This window comes from Eulemur rufifrons, chromosome 28, assembly GCF_041146395.1.
Source record: "Eulemur rufifrons isolate Redbay chromosome 28, OSU_ERuf_1, whole genome shotgun sequence".
Taxonomy (NCBI): domain Eukaryota; kingdom Metazoa; phylum Chordata; class Mammalia; order Primates; family Lemuridae; genus Eulemur; species Eulemur rufifrons.
The window spans coordinates 19,540,907-19,560,408 of NC_091010.1; the positions used below are offsets into that span (position 1 = coordinate 19,540,907).

The 19,502-nt window shown below is 53.2% G+C and overlaps 1 protein-coding gene across 1 annotated transcript in view; it reads left to right on the forward strand.

Annotated features, from left to right (window-relative positions):
* Positions 1 to 8,014: 8,014 nt before the first annotated feature.
* CDH23 (cadherin related 23) overlaps positions 8,015 to 19,502 on the forward strand; it is a 393,911-nt gene continuing 382,423 nt past the window's right edge. The window contains exon 1 of the mRNA XM_069460801.1: positions 8,015 to 8,404. The gene's annotated coding sequence lies outside the window, so the exon portion shown is untranslated. The remainder of the gene's footprint in view (positions 8,405 to 19,502) is intronic.

Here is a 19,502-nt window from a genome sequence, read left to right on the forward strand (position 1 = left end):
AAAAATCTTAGTTTTATTATTCTACAGGAAGATACAGAACAGTATGAAATGGTCTTAGACCTCAGAGCAGGAAGGACCTTGGGACCCTGAACTCACTCCTCATGTTTAGATGAGGACACTGCGGCTCAGGGTGGGGGTGGGGTGCCTTATGCGGGGTCCTGCAGGCAGACTGTGGCAGAGTCAGGGCTGCGTCCTGGTTTTCTGAGCCGTGTCCAGTGTGCCTTCAGACACGCTTTGGTCCCTGCCCTCTGGGAGATTATGATCTAATTGGAAACAAGACAGACAGACTATGAAAAGATCATGAAAGATTCCGTGCTATACACAGATGCGGAGTCGTCCAGACAGTGAGGTTCCTGGGGGTCGGAGGAGGCTGGGGACCTGCCAGTCTGGGAAGTGGGCAGGGAAGACTTCCAGGAGGTGATGGGATTTGAAGAATGGGTTTCAGCAGAGAGGAGGGCGGGCAGCAGGCAATGGCAAGGGAGAGGACAATGTAAGCCCAGGCCAGGGGATAGGGAGGTCCAAAGAGGTCCAAAGATCCATAGGACAGATGATTCAGAGTATGGTCTGTGTAACCAGTCCCCTATTGAGGAACATGTAGGTTTCTTCCCCTTTTTGCTCCCTATCTTAAAGAGTACTGCACTAAGCACCCTCTCTGTATCTGTGCATTTTGCCAGTTGAGATAGATGCTTTGTACTGAAGCGAGGTTAGGTTGAACCTCGACGGGAACACTGACCTTATTTGCAGAGATGGGGTGGGGGCTGGGAGGCTTTGAATACCACGGTGATGCAGAGATGCTTCAACTTAATTCTTCAGGTCAAGAGCTCCCGATTTTAATCATTCACTTACCATACTTACCAATTTTGGCCTCTCCATGTAACAACTGTACTGTTATTGATCCAATTCAAATTTTAATCCCTCACTTTTAAACTCTTAAATTTATTTTTAAAACCTTTTTCTCACCACTATAATAGAGGCTGAGCAGAAGGCCTGATTCCTTCTGGTCCAAGAAAGAGAGATTATCAAGTGTTAAAGACACACTAGCACAAATGAGGGCATTCTCCTTTGGATGTTTATATAGGCTACAACAGAATAGAGCAGGGGATGACTTCCTTACTGTTTGATTCAAAGAGGTAACCGGCAGAAGGCTTGCATCTAGCAGGAAGTGATGTGTAGACCATACCGAATGGGGGGGGGGGGGAGGAAGTCCTGTCCTCTGACGACTGTTACAAAATGAGAGCAAGTTCTTTTCTTGGGTGGCTTCTAGAGGCTGGATCACATGATGAAAGGCGGCCTCTCCCTCTTTTTTTTTTTTTTAATTTTAGAGAGATTTATTCTGAGCCAAATGTGAGGATCATGACCCGGAGCCACACCCAAGAGGCCTTGAGCAAGTGGATTCTGCCCCTCTTTTTAATGGACATTAGCTGTGCCGTCACCGTCATTCTGTGGAATACACACCCACAGACAAAAAGAGGGAGGCAGACCCTCTGTGTACCAGTGTGGAAAGAGCTACAGGACATATCTTAAAAGAAAAAACAAAAAAACAAGTTATAAAACAATATATGCAGTGTCCAGTGACTGTTTATAAACAACAAAAAATTCTTTAAATTTGAAAACACACGCACACACACACACACACACACACACAACATCACTTCATTATTTCATTTTCCTTCACTCGGTTAGTGATACATCCAGTTGCCATTCTTCTAGGGTTAGCCTGGAGATGGAGCAGGCGTCCTTGATTTATTAACATTTACCATACGTTCACAGTTTTACCCACTTTGTGGACAATGCAAGGACCTTAGAGCGTTCCAACCCCATTTACCCCCTTCCTAACTCATGTGTTATGGTGTCATGTATTTTAATTATCTCCATGTATTTTAGACATTAGTTTTATACAACCAAGATTCATTTGTGTTTGCCTGTATTTCCCTTTCTATTGCTTCCTGAATATCCAAGCTTCCATCTGGGACCACTTTCTTTCTGCCTGAAGCATACCCTTGATATTTATTTTTATATTTGAGCCATTCATATGGTTCAAAATTCAAAAATACAGAAGTGTGGCACGATAGATATCTTTCTCTCCTACCCCTGCCCCCAGCCAAACACTATATATTCCATATGCACATAGAACATTCCTTGGAAGGAGACACACCAACTTGAGAACAGTGGTTTGTCTCCGTGATCTGAAGTGCTTGTGATGATAACGTATTCCTGTCTCCCATTTGCAAAGGAATAGGGAGTCAGGGCCCAGGACAGGCAGCCAGGAGACCCAGTCTCTTCTGCCTGACGGCCTTTCATTGTGTCCTGCAGTGGACAAAGCCTCTCTGTTATATGTGTGTGTCCACATTTGATCCTGGCCACAGCGCCGGTGGCCAGCAGGGGCAAGGTCCCCCAATCTCAGGACAGCTAATGCCCACAGCTCCCATTTTCATGAGTACTTACTAAATGCCAGGTACCACTTTACATTCATCGGCTCATCCAATCCTCACAACAGCTCTGCTAGTGTTCCAACATTTTATAGATGAGTAAACTGAGGCAAAGAGGAGTTAGGTAACCTGTCCAAGAGGCACAGCCAGGATTCAAACCAAGCCTAAATAGTCCAACTCCAGGCCATGCTGTTACTAACCCCATTTTACAGATGAGGAAACTGAGGCCCCCAAAGGTTGAGCCGTATGCTCAAAGTTGCAGAGTTGGTAGTGGCAGAGCAAGAAATCACATCTATGATTTTTGGGGTCAAAATCCATATCCCCCTGCCAATGATTTTCCTTTGCGCATTAGAATCACTCAAGGAGCTTTCCAGAATGCCATGTTCGGAGGTTAGCCCAGAGCAATCAAATCTGAATCTCTGATCTTATTTTTACACCCTGCCTCACCGCCCAGGAGCTTCTAGGGTTGAGAATGACTGTCCTTGCCCATAGAGGGACAAGGCTTGGAGCCAGACTGCTTGGATTTAGTTGAACCTGGACTTTCCCCTCGTTAGCTCCATGACCTTGGGCAATCTGCTTTTATATTCCTATGCTGCCTCAGTTTCCTTTTCTGTCAGTTTGGATAATTGTAGTGTCTTCTTCATGTGAGGATTGAGTGAGACATTCCATACAAAGACTTGGATTGTGGCTGGCACAAAAGCAGCTTTAAATAACCCCCAGCATTATCATTTTTATCATCGTTGTCATTATGATTATTTGCCGTGTGACTTTGTGCAGATCCTGTCCCTCTCTGAGCCTCAGGCTCTCCATCTGTGAGTACACCTTGAGGTTTGGACTGCATGGTTTTGAAAGGTATCTTCCAGCTCGGCTGTGCCCATGTCACCATCCACCGGCTGGATCTCAGGCCTCCTCCACCTGCCGCCACCCTTTTGGAAGCCCAGCCTGGTCCCTGTGGATGACAGGCATGTGTTTGGAGCCCCAGGGACATGGTTTTGTGGGACGAGTCCAGCCTGTGATCGTGCTGTTGCCTCCTCTCTCAGCCAGGACATGCTGGGCTGTGCAGAGAGGAATTGCCCACCAGGGGGTGGTGGCTGACAAAGCTCCAGCTGCCCCAGAGCGGCAGAGGGCCCTGGATGGGGGGCCCCTGGGAGAGGCAGGGTGGAGGACGAGGCAGAGCTGGGGCCCATGCCCACTGCCTACCGTGCCTAGGGCACTTGGTGCCAGTCCTTGCCACCAAGCGCCATGCTACACCAATGCATAATTCATGGCCCCGTGTGCCAATCTGTGCCAGCTTTAATTAGCTTCTAACTTTTTGTCATTCATTTTGCTATGAACACCTTATAAATAAATGATGGGCGAGGGGGAGTAGAGAGGGGGCAGGGACATGAGGGAAGGAGCCTCGCTCCTCAGGCCACCTAGAGCAGGGGTGAGCTTCGGAGGCTGGGCCCAGGGAGCCCCATGCCCTCCAGGGCTTTCCTGTCCCCACCCCACCCCTCTCTGCACATGGTGGCCCCAGCCCACCTTGTCAGCCTTCCCAGCCTGCTCCTTCACAAGGCAAGTCGAGCTGCCACAGCTGTGCCAGGCTCCAAGGGCTCACAAACCAAACTCGGGAGCACACATGTCTGGTTTATGGCGGCAGGCGCTGCCCCTGGAGAGGGCGAGCGGGCTGGGGACGCCTGCAGGAAGCGACAAACGGCTTTTTACCAGCTCGTGGATGGGATTAAGGGGAGAGCAGGAAGCAGTGCTGTTTGAGGCAGGACACAGACGCTGTTATGGAGGACACCCAGAGGAGAGGCGCTTACACACTTTAAAAATAATAATGGACCCTCCTGGGGAGGAGAGACTTGTATGTGAGTGTTGTTTTGTTTCTACAGTTTGTAAAGCACTTTAATGTGTATTTTCCTCTTTTGATCTGAATGGCAACCTTGGGAGGTTGCTGGGGGCCGGGGGCCATCACGCCCATTTGCAGTTGAGGAGACCAAGGCTTGGACAAGTAGGCTAAGCCCCTCGTCCACTGCGTCCTTGCCTAGAGAGCTTTGTATTACACCACATGGCCTCTCTTTCTTCCCCAGGGAAGGCAGCAGGGCAGAAAGAACCCTAGTGGAGGCTGGACAGCCAAGGTGGAATCAAATCCAGTACCAGGTGATTCAAGAGGCTGGACATGTTTGAAACAAAAGATTGGGAATGTCTCCTTCCCTCCTTTCCTTCCTCATTCGCTGAGAGTATCAGCAAGCTGGCTGGTTATTTGGTGTTTTGGGGATGCAAAGATATGGAAGGGAGATGCCCCTGCTCCACGGGCCAGCCCAGGCCATCCTGGGACAATGCCTTGTCCCCTGCTTTCCTTCCTGTAGCTCGTCATGCTCTTGCCTGTTACTGTGCATCTGCACCTCCAAGCCTCACCCCTCCCTCTCCAGCATCACTTGCTGAAGAAGCCCAGGGCTCCCGGCACGGCCCCCAGGCCCTTCATGGTCCACTCTTGCTCACCTCCTGAGACTCGCCTCTTACCTCTGCCCAGCGCACTCCTTGGTCCAGCCCTACTGCCGCAGTACCTGAAGTCTCTAAACTGTTTGATGTCCCTGTGACTTTGCACACACAGCCCCCTCTACCTCAAATGCCCTCACTGGCCTCATCTTGCCAGGAACACGTGTCTTTCAAGGCTCTGTTTAAATGGTCTGTCCTGTTTGAAGTCTTCCCCAATCTCTTTGGTTAGAGTGGACTGCACCCTGCTTGGGGTCCCCTCTGTCACTGCTGAACCAAGTCCCGGTCTCAAGAATGGCGTCATCCTACTGCTTCATAACTGTTTGTTTCTGTCTCTATCTCTTCAACTGGACTCTAGCTTCTCTGAGGACCAAAATGACATCATATGCTTCTCTGTGTCCTCAGCACCCAGCCCAGAGCTTGGCATACTACGGATGCCCCAGGAATGTGTGTTAGATAAATGAACAAGGACACAGTCCCTGCCTTGCAGGATCTTAAAATCGAATGTGTCTCCGGACTAAAGATGAACTTGAAGGCACTGCAGAGATGTGGCCACTTTTGGAGATGCCTGGACAAGATGTCCTATATATGGAAGGAGGCAGTATGTCACTTTTTTCTTTCTTTCTCTTTTCTTTTCAATTTCAGAAAAGGGGAAGTAGAGGTACTCTGGCAATGCTGACTCTGTCGCACTGTGCTCCGCTGCAATCAATGGAAGAATCCCAGGGGGTCTCCTTGACACTTACCTCCATCTCACCCCTAATCACTCCCTCTGCTAGTCCCGTAGATTTTACCTCCTGAATGCCACTTCTCTCCACTGTCACTTCACCCGCTGCCCCACCACTCCAGACTTCTGTCACCAACCACCTGGACAACCATAGCAGCCTACGGAAATGTGAGTTCCACCAGGGCACGGATCTGTGTGTGTGCATGCTCATGTGCGTGTTTTGTTCACTGATGTGTTCTAAGTTTCTGGATTCACAGGAGTAGCTAACTCTTTCTATAAAGGGCCAGACATAACTATTTTTGGTTTTGCAGGCCCTTCTGTCTCCGTCGCAACTCCTTAACTCTGCATTTGTAGCATGAAAGGAGTTAGAACTGGATAGGCGTGTCTGTGTTCCACTAAAATTTTATTTACAAAAGCACGTGGTGAGACAGATTTGACCTGTGGGTAGTAGTTTTCTGGCCCCTGGTCTACAAAATTTCCTGGCACATAGTTTTTGGCAAATAAATATTTTTAATTGAAGCAGTCTCCTCTTGTCATCTATTGCCTCCTCATCAAGTCCCCATTTTTCTAACCACAGACCAGATCATGACTGTCCTACCCCTCGACCTCCACCCCAACCACCTGCTTTGAAGCCTTCACCCTTAGGGTAAAGATCAACCCCTGATCAAGGCCAACATGCCCCGCACAGTCTGCCCTTTCTCCCACTCTGGCTTTACACTCACTGTGCTCCCCACCCTCTCTGGACTTCCTTCACTTCCTTACACATGCCAGCTCCTTCCTACCTTTGCACAAGTTGGTGGTGACTGCAGCCACCAATGCACTTACCCCAGTGTGGCCATTGTCCACAGTGGGTGCCTGGGGCCTTTGCACATGCTGTTTCTCCTGTCTAAAAGTCTATTCTCTCCCTCCATTGCTCATCCCTGAGAACTCAGCTCAGTCACCTCCTCTGGGAAGTCTTCCCTGATGTCCTAGGCCAGGTGACATTAAAGCACTCTTCTTTCTGGCCCTGATTCTGGCTATAATTTTACCTGCAGATGCGCTCATTGACTAATGCATGGTTCTCCTATTAGAGGAGCTCCACGAGGCACAAGGACCAAGCCTGTTTGGTTCCCCATCAGATTTCCAGAACCTATTTCAGTTAGGTAGCACATAGCAGTGACTACGAATGAATGAATGAATGAATAATGAATGAATGAATGGTAAAGAGCTGGAGCTTTGGAACCAGATTCTGAGTTTAATACATGACTCCACCACAGGGGCAAGTCACCAACTTCCCTAGAGCACGTTTTCGCACAGTAAAACTGGGATAATGGCAGGGCCTACCAGAAAGGCTGTGTTGAAGATACAGTGTGAGTTGAGCTCCAGAAAGTCTCAGCCCAGAGCCTGGCTCCAGGCAGCTACTGTCAATATACTGACTGGAACAGTGACAGGTCCAGAAATCCTGCCATATGAGAAACAATTTTTTTAAAAAATCAGAATGTTTAGCCTAGGGAAGTCAAGATTCAGAGCAGGGAACAACCCTCTTCAATCACATGGGTAGGGGACTCCTCCCGGATCCAGCTGTCTCAGAAAGTCACGAAGCCTCTGTCCCTATAGATGTACAAAAAGAAGCTGGGAGACCATTACTCCCGGCTGCTGCAGAAGGGCCTCCCGCACGGGTGAGGGTGCCTAGGTGACCTCAAGGGTCTGTTCCAACCCGGGGTCCCTCGCTTCTAAGTACGTGGAGGCATCCTGAGCTCGAGTGAGGGAGGGGGCGCAGGTGGGAGCTCATGAGTGGGGTGGGCGAAGGCAGCTGGTGAGAGCGAAGCGCCAAGCGGCCCCAAGGACTGGAGGGACCGCTCAGCAACTCCGGGAGCAGAGAGAGGGCGCTTAAAGCCAACAGATGGCGCGGGCTCACCTAGGCCGAGCGCCCGCCGGCTCGCTCGGGCTTCCCGGGAGCGTTCCTTGCTCGGCCCGAGGCGCGGAGCCGGCGGGAGGCTGGCGGGGCTCCCACCCCTCCGCGTGCCCCTCTGCGGGACGGCCAGCGGCCCTGCGGGGCATGGCTCTGGCACGCACCTGGAGCCGCCTCTGCGGGCTCCCTCCCTGCCCCTTTGGGGGATTCGTGGAGTTGCCACAGCAGCCGGTGCCATGACATCGGCAGAGGGCAGCTCCGCCAGCACTGAAATATTCATGCCCTGAGCGCCCGGCTGGGCTCCGCGCCGCTCCCGGGGGTCCGGGCGCGAACGGGCCGGGGGCTCGGGGTCCTGGCGGCCCACTGGGCGGGGGCGATCGGCGGAGCGCGGGCGGGCGGGGGCTGGGCGAGGCGGGAGGTGAGGGAGGGAGCGTCAGGAGGCGGGGTCTGGGTGGCGGGGGCCGAGCGGGGCGGGGGAAGCGAGGGAAAGTTGATCGCGGACTTGAGCGGCGGCGGCGGCTCGGGAGAGAGGGGCGCGGGCAGCGGGCGCGATGCTCGGCCAGAGGACTCGTCCGACGGCGGCCGGGCGCTGAGCCGGGCGGGGCGGGGCGGCCGGCGCCGGGCATGGAGCACGAGGGTGCCGAGCCTCGGGACGTTTGGGGCGTGCCTCGTCCGAGCCCGCGGCGCGCCTGAAGTTGCGGCCGGCGAGCGGCGAGCGGGCGGCCCGAGCGGACCCCGGAGCGGCCGGCGAGCCGCGGATGAGCCTTCGCGCCGGCGGCGAGACGCGGCGGTAGCCAGGGCCCGAGCAGGCGGCCCGCGGGGCCGATCCGGCGGAGAGCAGAGCCCGAGGCGCGGCGCGGCGCCGCTCCGCACACGCACACGGTACCACGAGCCGCGCACCGCCCCTTCCCTCCCCGCTTCCCTCGCTTTCCCCGCGCCGTTCGCCTGCCGCGCGGCGGGAAAGTTGGTCGCGATCGCAGCTGCCGAGCCACTTGTTCCCGGCGCGGCCATCGCCCGCGGCAGGCGCCCGGGGCCTCCTTCCGTGCCGGCCCCTGGCCGGGCTCTGCGCCCTGCTCGCAGCCCGCGGCCGGACACGCGGCAACTTTGATTCCCGGGAACTCGAATTTCCTCCGCGCTGGCCCTGGAAGGAGAGGCATCCGACCCCCTACCCCCGGTCCTGGGACCGCGAACATTCGGGGACGTTGCTCTTGGCGCTTCAGAGAGGGTCCAGGTCTAAGTAGGGGGAGAATTTCGGGAGTAGAGGGCGTTGGAATGCAATCCCGTCCCCATCTGAGCTCTGGGTCCCCATTTGGACAGTGGTGATGGGGTGGGGCGCACCCCCACTGCGGGGTGGGCAGCCGGGTTGAAGGGACCTAAAGTCACGTAGGTCCGCTCCCTTCATCACTTCGCTGTGCCCGCGGGAGACTCCAGGGGACTTATCCATTCTCCCCAGTCCGGTCTGGCTGCAGGAAGACGCGCCCCTCGCGGAGCCAGGAGCCTTGTGCGGCTCATGCTTGGCCTCCCGGCCCCGGGGCCGGCCCGCTACAGGCGGTGCTGGTTGTCCCCAGGGGCTCCCGCCTGGGAGCACTGCCCCCGGTCTCCACCGCAGATCAGCTCAGGACTCGTGCAGAGCCCGCGCATTCCAAGGTGGTGGCGGCTCCAGACGGCGGGCACTCGGTGCCTTGCTTTCCCCGGGGCGGGCACCTAGAGCGGCTGCCTCCATGCGGTGAATGGAGATCCACTGCCCTGGCCGCTGGCTGCCAGCCGCCGCCCCACTGCGACCCCAGCCCCACGCCTGGCGCAGTCAGCGGTCCACTGGGAGGAAATTATCCTTTCCTGGGTAGTAACACGCCCCCACCCTCCCCAGTAATTCATATAGCAGAGCCTTCCTCTTCTGCGAACTTTGCCTTCTAGGACCAGAGCAGGCATTGACCCTTGCCGTCCAGCCCCTTGGCAAGTGCCCCCACCCCAATTTGGATTTTAAAATAAGCTGGAGAGACAGGAGGATTGGTGTGTTTTGTGTGCGCGTGTGTGTGTGTGTGTGTGTGTGTGTGTTGGGTGGAGTCAGACCTTTGCACGGGGAAAAATTAGGGTGCCAGTTGGGGGTGGGCCTAAAGAACCTGATTGAGGCCAGGAGCAAGGTGCTGATGAGTCAGCCCGTGGAGGGGAGAGCTGGCTCGGAGTTAGTGCTTGGTTCATGGTGCAGGGGTAGGCGCACTGCGGTCAGCACCTATGGGGGTGTGGGGGACCAGATGTCGCTCTGCAGAGGAGGGGCTGGGAAGGGGCCTCTTGGCTGAAGGAATAGCAATGCTTGGTGCTGAATTCCAGGGCAGGAAGGCAGAGTGCCTGCATGGTAGAGAGGGAGCATACCCCACGAGCTGGAAAGGTGGCACTATGTAAATGACTGTGAACCAGGAAGCTCTGCTCCAGGTACTGGAGGAGCAGAGAGGGGTGGGAGGCCCAGCATCCTGGCCTTACCTGGGCTGGGCCCCCATATGCGTCTGTCTTGGCCTTCCTCACCGCCACATGGTGGGGCTCCTCACGTCTGCTTACCAAAGGGCTTGATTTGAGGGTTGTGATGGCAGATGGTCCTGGTTGCCTCCCAAATAGCTCCCCCAGCCAACAGGCTACCTTACCTGCAGTTTCACCTTTTGAGGTTCATTTCTTTGAGCTAAATAATTTAAAGGTCACCTTTCGGAAGTGCAAATTTAAGATGCACATTCTTCTGGAAGGTGAAGGTCTAGTGGAGCCTTGTTCCTCTGAGTGTGGCCTGAGGACATGCAGCATCAGCATCACCTGGGAGCTTGTTAGAAATGCAGATGCTTGGGCCCTCTCCCCAGGCCTCCTGAATCACAGTCTGTATTTGAAAAGATCTCTGCGGGGTTCGTGGGCTCAGTGAGGTTTGAGTGCTGGTCCACACTGTCTTGCAGGGAACGAGCATTTCATGGCTTGGTGCAGAGTGTGGAATAGGGCAGTGGATAAGAATGGAGGGATGAGAATAAGACTGAAACCTCTTTCCCTGGACCGTTGTGCTGGGTTGGGTTAAAAGTCCACCACTGGCCCCTTGGTGGCTGTACCCTGCTAATGCCTCAAGGATGTTGGTGTTTTGGGGGCCTTTAAACAGATTAGGATAACAGCTCAGCTCTCTGTGCAATTAAAACCGCACATGGAGCTGGACAAGGTGGTGTGCAGCTGTAGTTCCAGCTACTCAGGAGGCTGAGGTGGGGGAATCGCTTGAATCCAGGAGTTCAGGGCTGTGAATGGCCCTTGCACTCCAGCTTGTGCAACAAAGCAAGACCCATTCTCTAAAAAACAAATAAGCAAACAAAAAACTGCACATAGACCAGTAGGAGGTGGGTGGAGGGGACAGGGTTTCTGGAAGCTGGAGATGGTCTGCCTTTAGGGCGCCTGAGGCTGGGTAGATGCTGTGCCACAAACAGAGGAATTGAGCAACTGTCCTTCACCTCATCTGCCCCTCCAAGATGGGTGGGGTGGCCTATTGATAACACCTCTTGGTGCCCACTGGACTAATGCAGAGGGGCAGCTGCGTAGGTGCCAATTTGGAGCAGCCGGGGAGGAGAGGGTACTGACCAAGCTCTGCCCACGCCCCAGCCTGGACTGGACATCCCACTTCTACTGTCCTGGGGTGGTGGGAGGCCCCTAGTCCCAAGACGCAAAGCTGATTCCAAGGCATAGTGGCAGCTCACCCCCCTGGTCCTCTGGAGGAATGATGGTGACCCTGAAGCCATCAAGGCTGGCCTGAGAGTTGGTGATCTGAAGGACTACAGGAAAGGTTTAGATCAGAGGCCTGGTGGGATCAGTGGTGTCACAGGTGAAAGGTCATCACATGGCTCATGCACCCTAGTCCTGCCAAAAGAGCATGTCCTTCCCCTAGGCTAGCCTCTTTGTCAGGAAGAAGGCAGCTCTGCTGGGGGAAGGGTTGCAAGGAGGATCTGTGGGAGGACATGGATTAGCATGACCACGGGCCTTGCAAAGAGCGGGCTAACGTAAAAGCATTCTGACACTGATTTGAAAATCAGGCCGTGCGTGGTGGCTCCTGCCTGTAATCTCAGCACTTTGGGAGGCTGAAGTGGGAGGATTTCGTGAGGCCAGGAGTTCAAGACCAGCCTGGGCAACATGGCTAGACCCCGTCTCTACAAAAAAAAATTAGCTGGGCATGGTGGCAGGTACCTGTAGTCCCAGCTACTTGGGAGGCCGAGGCAAGAGGAACATTGCTTGAGCCCAAGAGTCAGAGGCTGCAGTGAGCTATGATCATGCCACTGCGTGCCAGCCTGGACAACAGAATGAAACCCTGTCTCTAAAAAAAAAAGTTTCAAAAATAACTAGGTTAATAAAAGTCTTACTATTTTCTTGAGCCCCCAGGTTTTAAAAAATTCATGGTTTAATGTATGAAATGTTTGTAAAAATTAACTTGTCTTTGAACTCATTGGTTTCAAATTTAATTAGAGTTTTTTTTTAAAAATTATTTTGAGCCTTTATTTGAGTTCCTGTTGGCACTGGGGCAGTCCTGTTTGTCCATTAATAGGTGAGCAAGGTCATTTACAAGTTGGACCCTGCTGGATAGGTTATTTCAAGATGGGAGTATTTTGCCTCCAGTAGAAGAGAAATAGGGATTGGACCGGATTCTTCCGTACTCCGGCCTCATGTTTGTAATGTGGGTCATACTGACACTGCTCAGGAGTTCGTGGCTCCAGCCAGGAAGCCTTCCTGACTGCTTGGGTGGGGTGGGCTGGCTGCGCTCCAGCCTGTGCCTCCCTCCTCCGGGTCCCCCCGTGGCGCTTTCTACCACTCTGCATCTAGCCCCTCACTAGCCGGTGGGCTCCTCCACGGCACAGGCTGTGTCTTTGTCTTCCTTGTATCCCCAGGGCCCACCGCACAGGTGGAGTTGGTGCTCAGTAACTGTTCATTGACTGCATGGGCTACTGCCACGTGATCGTTCTTCTGCCTTCTCTAGCCCTATTGTTAAGGGATCATTAACACACCAAGTGCTTACTTGCCTAAAATCAGTTTTAGCTATGCGTGTTGGTTACTTTCATTTGCTGTGCCCTGGGCTCTAGGCAGCTGCCCTTGGAGTAGAGGCCTCAAAGTCACATGCCCAAAGGGGCTGGGGTGCAGACAAGAGAGTGAAGCAGGGCCAAATGTAAGGCGACAGGGAGTGGTGGGGACTGTGGAGAGCTGAGGAGCAGAGGCCCCATGGAGAAGGCACAACTGTAGGCAAAACCCATGTATGTGCTAGGAGTCAGAATAATGGTCACACCTCTGGGGGTGTGATGGCTGGGGCACAAGAGGTGCTTCCTGAGTGCTGGAAATTACTATACGTTGATCTGAATGTCTACACCAGTGGTGAATGATCATTTTTGCAAGATACAATTCAGAAAACATTAGAACATTTATGGGCCGTATTCATTTGGATTCAACATAAAAATGGCTTTATTGAATCCACAGGGCAGAAAATGCATATTCTTACCAACCTCATTGACTAGAAGGGTGTCAGTGAGAAATCTGGAGCATTTAAGAAGTAGCCACATGGCCACATGGAGACAGCTTTCTAGCCTTTCACGGTGAAATTCGATCAGGGTCTGTCATGGGGAGTGGGATGGGCGGCTGCTGCTTCTCACAGAGCCGTATATTTGGGCCTTAGGATTCGTGCCTTTGGGACTGTCTCCCTTCGATAGTGAATGTCCACATGGCCCAGTGTATTGCCAGCGTATTGAATGGGAATATCAGACATCCCTCCTCATCCTCAGGAGCTGCAGGCTGTGTTGCCGAGGGTGTCACAGCTGGCTCAGGCTTAGCAGTCATAGTTTTTACATGTTCTAAAACCCCATGCAAGTGTTGGTCATTATTATGATCATAACCCAGGCCCTTCATGATTTCTATATGACAGTTTGGAGGCAGACAGAACTGGATTGAACACCAATCCTTGTACTCTTGAGCTCTGGAGCCTCGAGTCTGGCACATAACCTGGTCCAGGCCTTAGTTTTCTCATCTGTGAAATGGGAATAATTTTCAAATGCCCTGTAGACTTGCTGTGAGCACACATTAGATGAAAACTGTGTAGAAGACCTTTTGTGTGGTACCTGGCACACAGCATACATGCAAAATATAGCTTTTATTATATCCCTTTTCACTTATGTGTTAGGCACATTACATTCTAGTAAAGAGGTGAAACCTTTTCGTATTTTCCGAGCTTGATGATCTATAAGTTCGTAAATTGAATTCTTCCTGAATATATGTGCGTGTGTGTGTATGGTGCTATGATTTTTCATTTGGAATTACTTAATAATAATGGTAAAAAGATCCAGAAGTTTCACATAAAAATCTAGACTTCTGGCATCTCTGAATAGAACTGGCAACATTGGGTCCATGTTCCCAATTGACAGTTGTTGGTTGGAGCTGAGTTGCAGCTACCTCTTTTATTTTAAAAATTCTTTAATTGGGGAATATATACATAGGGCAAAGTAAATGGATCTTAAATGAAAGTGGTGAATTTTCACATATGTATACACTTGTGTACCCACCCCTCGCCCCTGACAGAGATACAGAATGTTTCCAGCCCCTTGGCAGATTCTCTCATGCCCCGCCCCACCCCCACCCCAGGCCACGTTGTCCCACTTCTGACTTCACGCTCACTTCTGTCACACGTGTGAGTTCTGCCTGCAGCAAAACTCATCTTTAGACCTAGGGGAGCCTGCAGGCTATAGTTTTACACAGTCCTCACCATTCCCTACTGTATCACTTTGGACCCCACTCTGCCCCTTTGCACTGCCTCCTGGCCCCTTTAGCCGTTTGCTTTTGTGACCTCTACTCAAGGGCTGGAAGAGTTCTTAGAGACCAGCTAGTCTTGCCATTTTACAAGTGGGGAAACTGAGGTCCAGAGCCAGGGAGTGGCTTGTTCAAGGCCCTCAGATGGAGCTTGGCCTGGGTGGTGGCCAGTCAGGGGCAGAGCCCTTCTCCTGCCCTCCCAGCACGCGGCGTGTTGAGAGCAGGCAGGCCTTTGTCTCCCAGACCCTGGTGGCCCGGGGCCTGGCCCTGCAATCACAGTCACCCAGAGCCTCCTGCCGCTGATCAGCCAAAGAGGGAAGGAGTTTTTTTTTTCTGGCCTGTGCCTTCCTGGAGATGCATCTTCCCCAAGGCAGGCTGTTAGCGGCACTGCCTTCCTCTTTAAAGGCCATGCTCCATCTGGAGAGGACCTGAGATGCCATTTGTGACAAGGGCCCTGTGTTCCACCTTGATTGTGTCTGTTTCTGAAGGAAGGCTGTAATTTGGGAGCCGGTGAAAGCGAGGGAGGGAGGGAAGTAGAGGAGGGAGCAAGAGAGTGGAGTGGGAGGGCAGAGAGGGAAAACAAAAGGGGCAGCACGACCCTGTCTGGCATCCATCTGTATCACTAATCCTGTCCCCAAGGAAGGCTGGCTTTTCCTGGCTTCCCCGGGTTAGGTGAGAGTAAGGGTGGGCTGGGTCCCTCCAAGGGGTGCCCTTTAGCTCTGCCCACTTCTGTTTTTAGCCTACAGTGACAGGACTTCATTTTCTTGGGCCGCCACATCCCTTCTCCTGCTCTGAGCTGCCCCTGGCCCGGGAGGGGGCTCATCTTGCCCTTTTTTTTTCTGTGGCCAGATTGCTGATATACTCTCCAGGGACCCAGGGGTGACAGAACTCAAAGCCAGGCCTCTCTTTGCTCCTCTACAGGGGTTGGGAGATGCATGGGTCAGCTGTCACTAGAAAACCAGCACATACTGGGTGGTGGGGTGGGGCCCTTCCAAACCCATCCTCTCTTGTGCTCCAGGGGGCCCCATCGCCACTGGGGAGGCCCATCATTCGGCCCTTCTGTCACCCAGTGCTGAGCATCACCTGTGTACCAGCCTCTACCTAGTTGCTGGGCTTCACGCTGAGAGTCTACAGCAGCTTTTTCCAATGGAAAAATAATGCCAGCCACATGTGTGGTTTAAAATTTTCCAGTAGCCACGTTTGTTAAAAGAAACAGGTGAAATGAGTTTTGAGAGTTGATTTTACTTACCCCAGTATATCCAAAATGTTATCCTTTCAACATGTAATCAATGCAACAAATTGTTAATATTTTATGTCCTTTCTTGCACTAAGTTTTCAGGATCCGGTGTGTAGTTTATATTTATGGGACATCACAATTTGGGCTCAGTACATGCTCGTGTTCCAGTGGCACGTCCCTCCATGCATCCCCCTGTAAGCACATTTCAGATGCTCAATGGTCACACGTGGCTGGTGGCTACTGTGTTGGCCTGGGGGAGCTAGACAGTAAATACGCACGTAAGGCAGTTACTGGTGCTTGTCGGCACTACAGAGAAACCAGGGGGTAATTGACCGGCCAGAGGGAGAGCCCGGGTGGCCAGGGGAGGCCTCTTGGAGGATGGGAAGATGAGGTCCCGATGGAGCTGAGCCTGGCAGGGATGGGGAGGAGGAGGAGCGGTAAGGAGGGGGCTGTGTGCACGGGCAGCCCCCCAGCACTCTGGACGCCGTGCCCACCAAGTGTGGGCTGCCCTGGCGTGGGGCCTGCAGTGGATAGCGGTACCTTAGAAAAATTTATCTTTGGTGTGTGCATTGGGGTGTGTTTGTTTCCCCATCTTCTCCGTGCTCTTTCCATGAAAAGGATGAGTATGAAGTTCGTCTTCCTCTTGCTTTTTGCACTTGGGAGTTTTCCAAGCGGGGAGTGAGATGGCCTGGGAGGCCGAGGAAGCTGCAGCAGTGTATAGTGTTTGGGTCCCCCTCTCGGGGTGGGGTGGGCTGGGGGTCTGGCCTGTCCACAGCAGAGGGCACTTGGATGCCAGAGTGTCTCTCAGGACATTTAGCAGACCTGGGCCCCATCTCCTCTGCCAGACTTGGGGCGTGGAAGAAGTCCCAGTGGGCAGACGCCTGGGGCCAGGTAAATGCAAACTGCCCTTGCTGCCTGGGCTTCCCCGGGCCAGGGGCGAACATTCCGGGTCCAGGCAGCTGGCAGGCACTGTGGCAAACTGCACATGCTCATCCTGTTAAAAGGGGACGCAGCCGCTACCATTTTTCTTGTGTTCCTAGGCAGGTGTGCAGAACAACTTTTAGGCTGGCTGGACCCTTTGATTTTTCAGAAGAATCCAGATTTTTAAAAAAAACCCAACAAAATCTACCTATTTAAAATGTAGCAACTGATTCAAATATGTGAAAACAGAGTGAGGCCATTCATTCATTTAGCGAGTCCTTACCGAGCCCCTACAATGTGGCAGGCACTGTCCCAGGCCCCGGGGGCCGTTGGTGGCCTCTGTCCTTGTGGAGTGTGTATGGTGGGAAAACCCTTCAGCAGGCTGCATGTGGCCCGTGCACGGCCAGGTGGTGACTTCTGTTACAGACTCAGTGTCAGAGCCAACAGCAGTAACGAGAAATGTTTATTAAGCACTCACTGTGTGCCAGGCCCCGCACTTAGCCCTGCACCTAAAACACCTGACTCAGTCCTCACACCTGCATGAGAGAAAGGGTCTGCTGTTACCCATGTTCTGCAGATGCGAAATCTGAGGCACAGAGAGAGGTTAATTCGCCCAAGTCACATAGCTGGCAGGTGGTGGGGCGGATTTGAGCCAAGGCAGGCTGGCTCCTTAATCATTACTCTCTATTGCACTTAAAGGAGGCCAGAGCCATATCCCTGCCCATACAGATGGAAACTGAGCTCAGAAATGACCAAAGACCTACCTGGGGTCCACAGAGAGGCAGTGGCCGGGCTGGGGCTGGGGCTGGCTCACCCCCTTTTAATCTAGTCCTGCCATGTATGTTTATTGCTGTCTGTGTTTTACCTGTCATTGACCCTGGGCTAAAGTTCAACATTCGGGCGCCTGCAGCGCCCAGGCAGGGGCTGTGAGAGAGTGAGGCTGGGTAGGGAACATCTGTGACAGCGCATGAAGCAGGTCATCTGCCCTGAGCAGGTTGCTCCTGTCTGGGAAGACCACATATGTCAGGGTCTCTGCGCTTGCCTGGACCTGAAGACCCCAGCCAGACCCTTCCCATCTGTACAGCGAGGGGCTGCATGCAGCGGTGCCTGGAATTTTGTCCCAGCCCCGCGCCTTTCCCTGCCGTTGGCCGGGCTGGCTCACGGGCTCCCTGCAGTATCCTGGCCGAGCATGTCAGTCTAAACGCACCTGGGCCTGCACTTCCTGCGTGTTGGCCGCAGTAACTTCGCTTGTACTTTTATGGCACTGGCGTTTGCATGGTAACCATGAGGCAGGGAAATGTGTGTGAATGATGAAGAAAAGTGCCCCCGACAAGTACGTGAGGACTTCAGAGATAGTCCCCGGGTGGACCCCTGTGGTTTCATCCTCTGAGCCACACTTTTCTCATCTGTAAAGTAGGGGACGAACCCCTTCTGGCCAAGCCACTTGATTCAGGGATTAAGGGGCTCTTGTGAAATACATCAAAGTGCTTGGCAAAATGAGATAGATACAAATCACGATAAATAAATATATGTTGTTTTTATTATCACTATGCATTAATGACTTGAACTGTGCATTGATATCTTATTTATAAGATATATGCAGAGAGAGATTTCAATAACATGACAATCTTGAAACCCAAAAAATAATGTTGTTGGAATGGCTTGATGACACTCTTTAGGCCCACTCTTATCAGTTTGACATCAGTGTTTTGGGGAAGGTGTGCAAGTCAACAAATATTTAATAAATACCGAACGGACAAGGCATGGCCTGTCTCCATGAGCTCTCACACTTCCTCAGAGCACCATATTCGGGACAGTTGGTTCAGCGTGCGTGTGTGTGTGTGTGTGTGTGTGTGTGTGTGACAGAGAGGAGGAGTGCTTCAGCTCCCTTTGGAAACTGTAGCGTCTCGTGCCGACTCAGCCAAGGTCTTCTTTCTTGGCTCTCCCTCACTGCCCCCAAAGTCCTCCCCTTTATCTGAAGTGCACGTGGCCGCTGGGGGCTGAGTTACCATGGGGGTGGCGTATCCCAGGAAGGGCGTGGGAAGGGTGTGGGGTGTGAAGAGTGGGGGAGGCTGCGGGTGAGACTGGCCAGCCGGCTGACCTGCCAAGCTGGGGCTGCTGCCCGCCAGAGGGCTGTTGGAAACTGGAGCTCAGGCCGGAAGAAGGGAGCCCATGAATAATACAGCGGGAGGGAGGCTGTTAACTAGGTGACCTCGTTGCACCTGTGTGCTTCACAGCTTCCTCAGGAGCCACTGTAGAGGGCCTGGGTGTCAGAGGCGAGGGCACAGGGGACTGGGAAAGGCCAGGTGGAAACACAATTTCTCCTTTTCACTTCCTGCTTTCCTTTCAGCTGTCTGGCTCAGAGGTTCAGTGTACTAACCACTCCTCCTTTCTGGCGTCGACCCAGACAGGCTTGGATGCACACGTGTGTGTGTGGGGGGGGGCGGTATGTGCCTACCCATGCGATGGCTGAATGTGAGGGTGGGCCTCCGCTCATGCCCTGCCCCCTCGGTCTGATTTCCAGGTCCATTTGCTGTACTGGGTATCAGGCCTGCCCTTGGTCACTGGCACAGATGTGCTGTGTCACTTTTGCCAAGGTGGCCCTCTCTCTGGGCTACTTCTGGCTGCCTTGGAAAAAGAAGCCTTCTGGGCAGGACTTTTTGTCTCCTGAGGCTTTGGCCTCTGACGAGGGGTAGGGGATACCCTGGCTTTCCTTTCTAATGCTGTGGAGTCTGTCATTTGAAGTGTTTGTCACTGGAGCCCTGGCTGCACCCGTCCGGACCTGGCACACAGGAGGTGCTGCTGCTCCCGTACCTCCCAGGCAGGCGAAGAAAGGCCCTGGGCGGAGATGAGGGCCTCTTCAAAGGGCAGGGAGCTTAAACGCATTGTTTAGGGCAAAGGGAGTGGGATGACAGTGCAGCAGGAGGGGTGGAAGGCAGACCCCCGGAGAAACTGGTTATGTGTATGCTGGGTGGAGGGTGGAGGGTGGAGGCTAGAACTCATTCTCAAAGGAACCTGGCTTTACCTTCCTAGGGG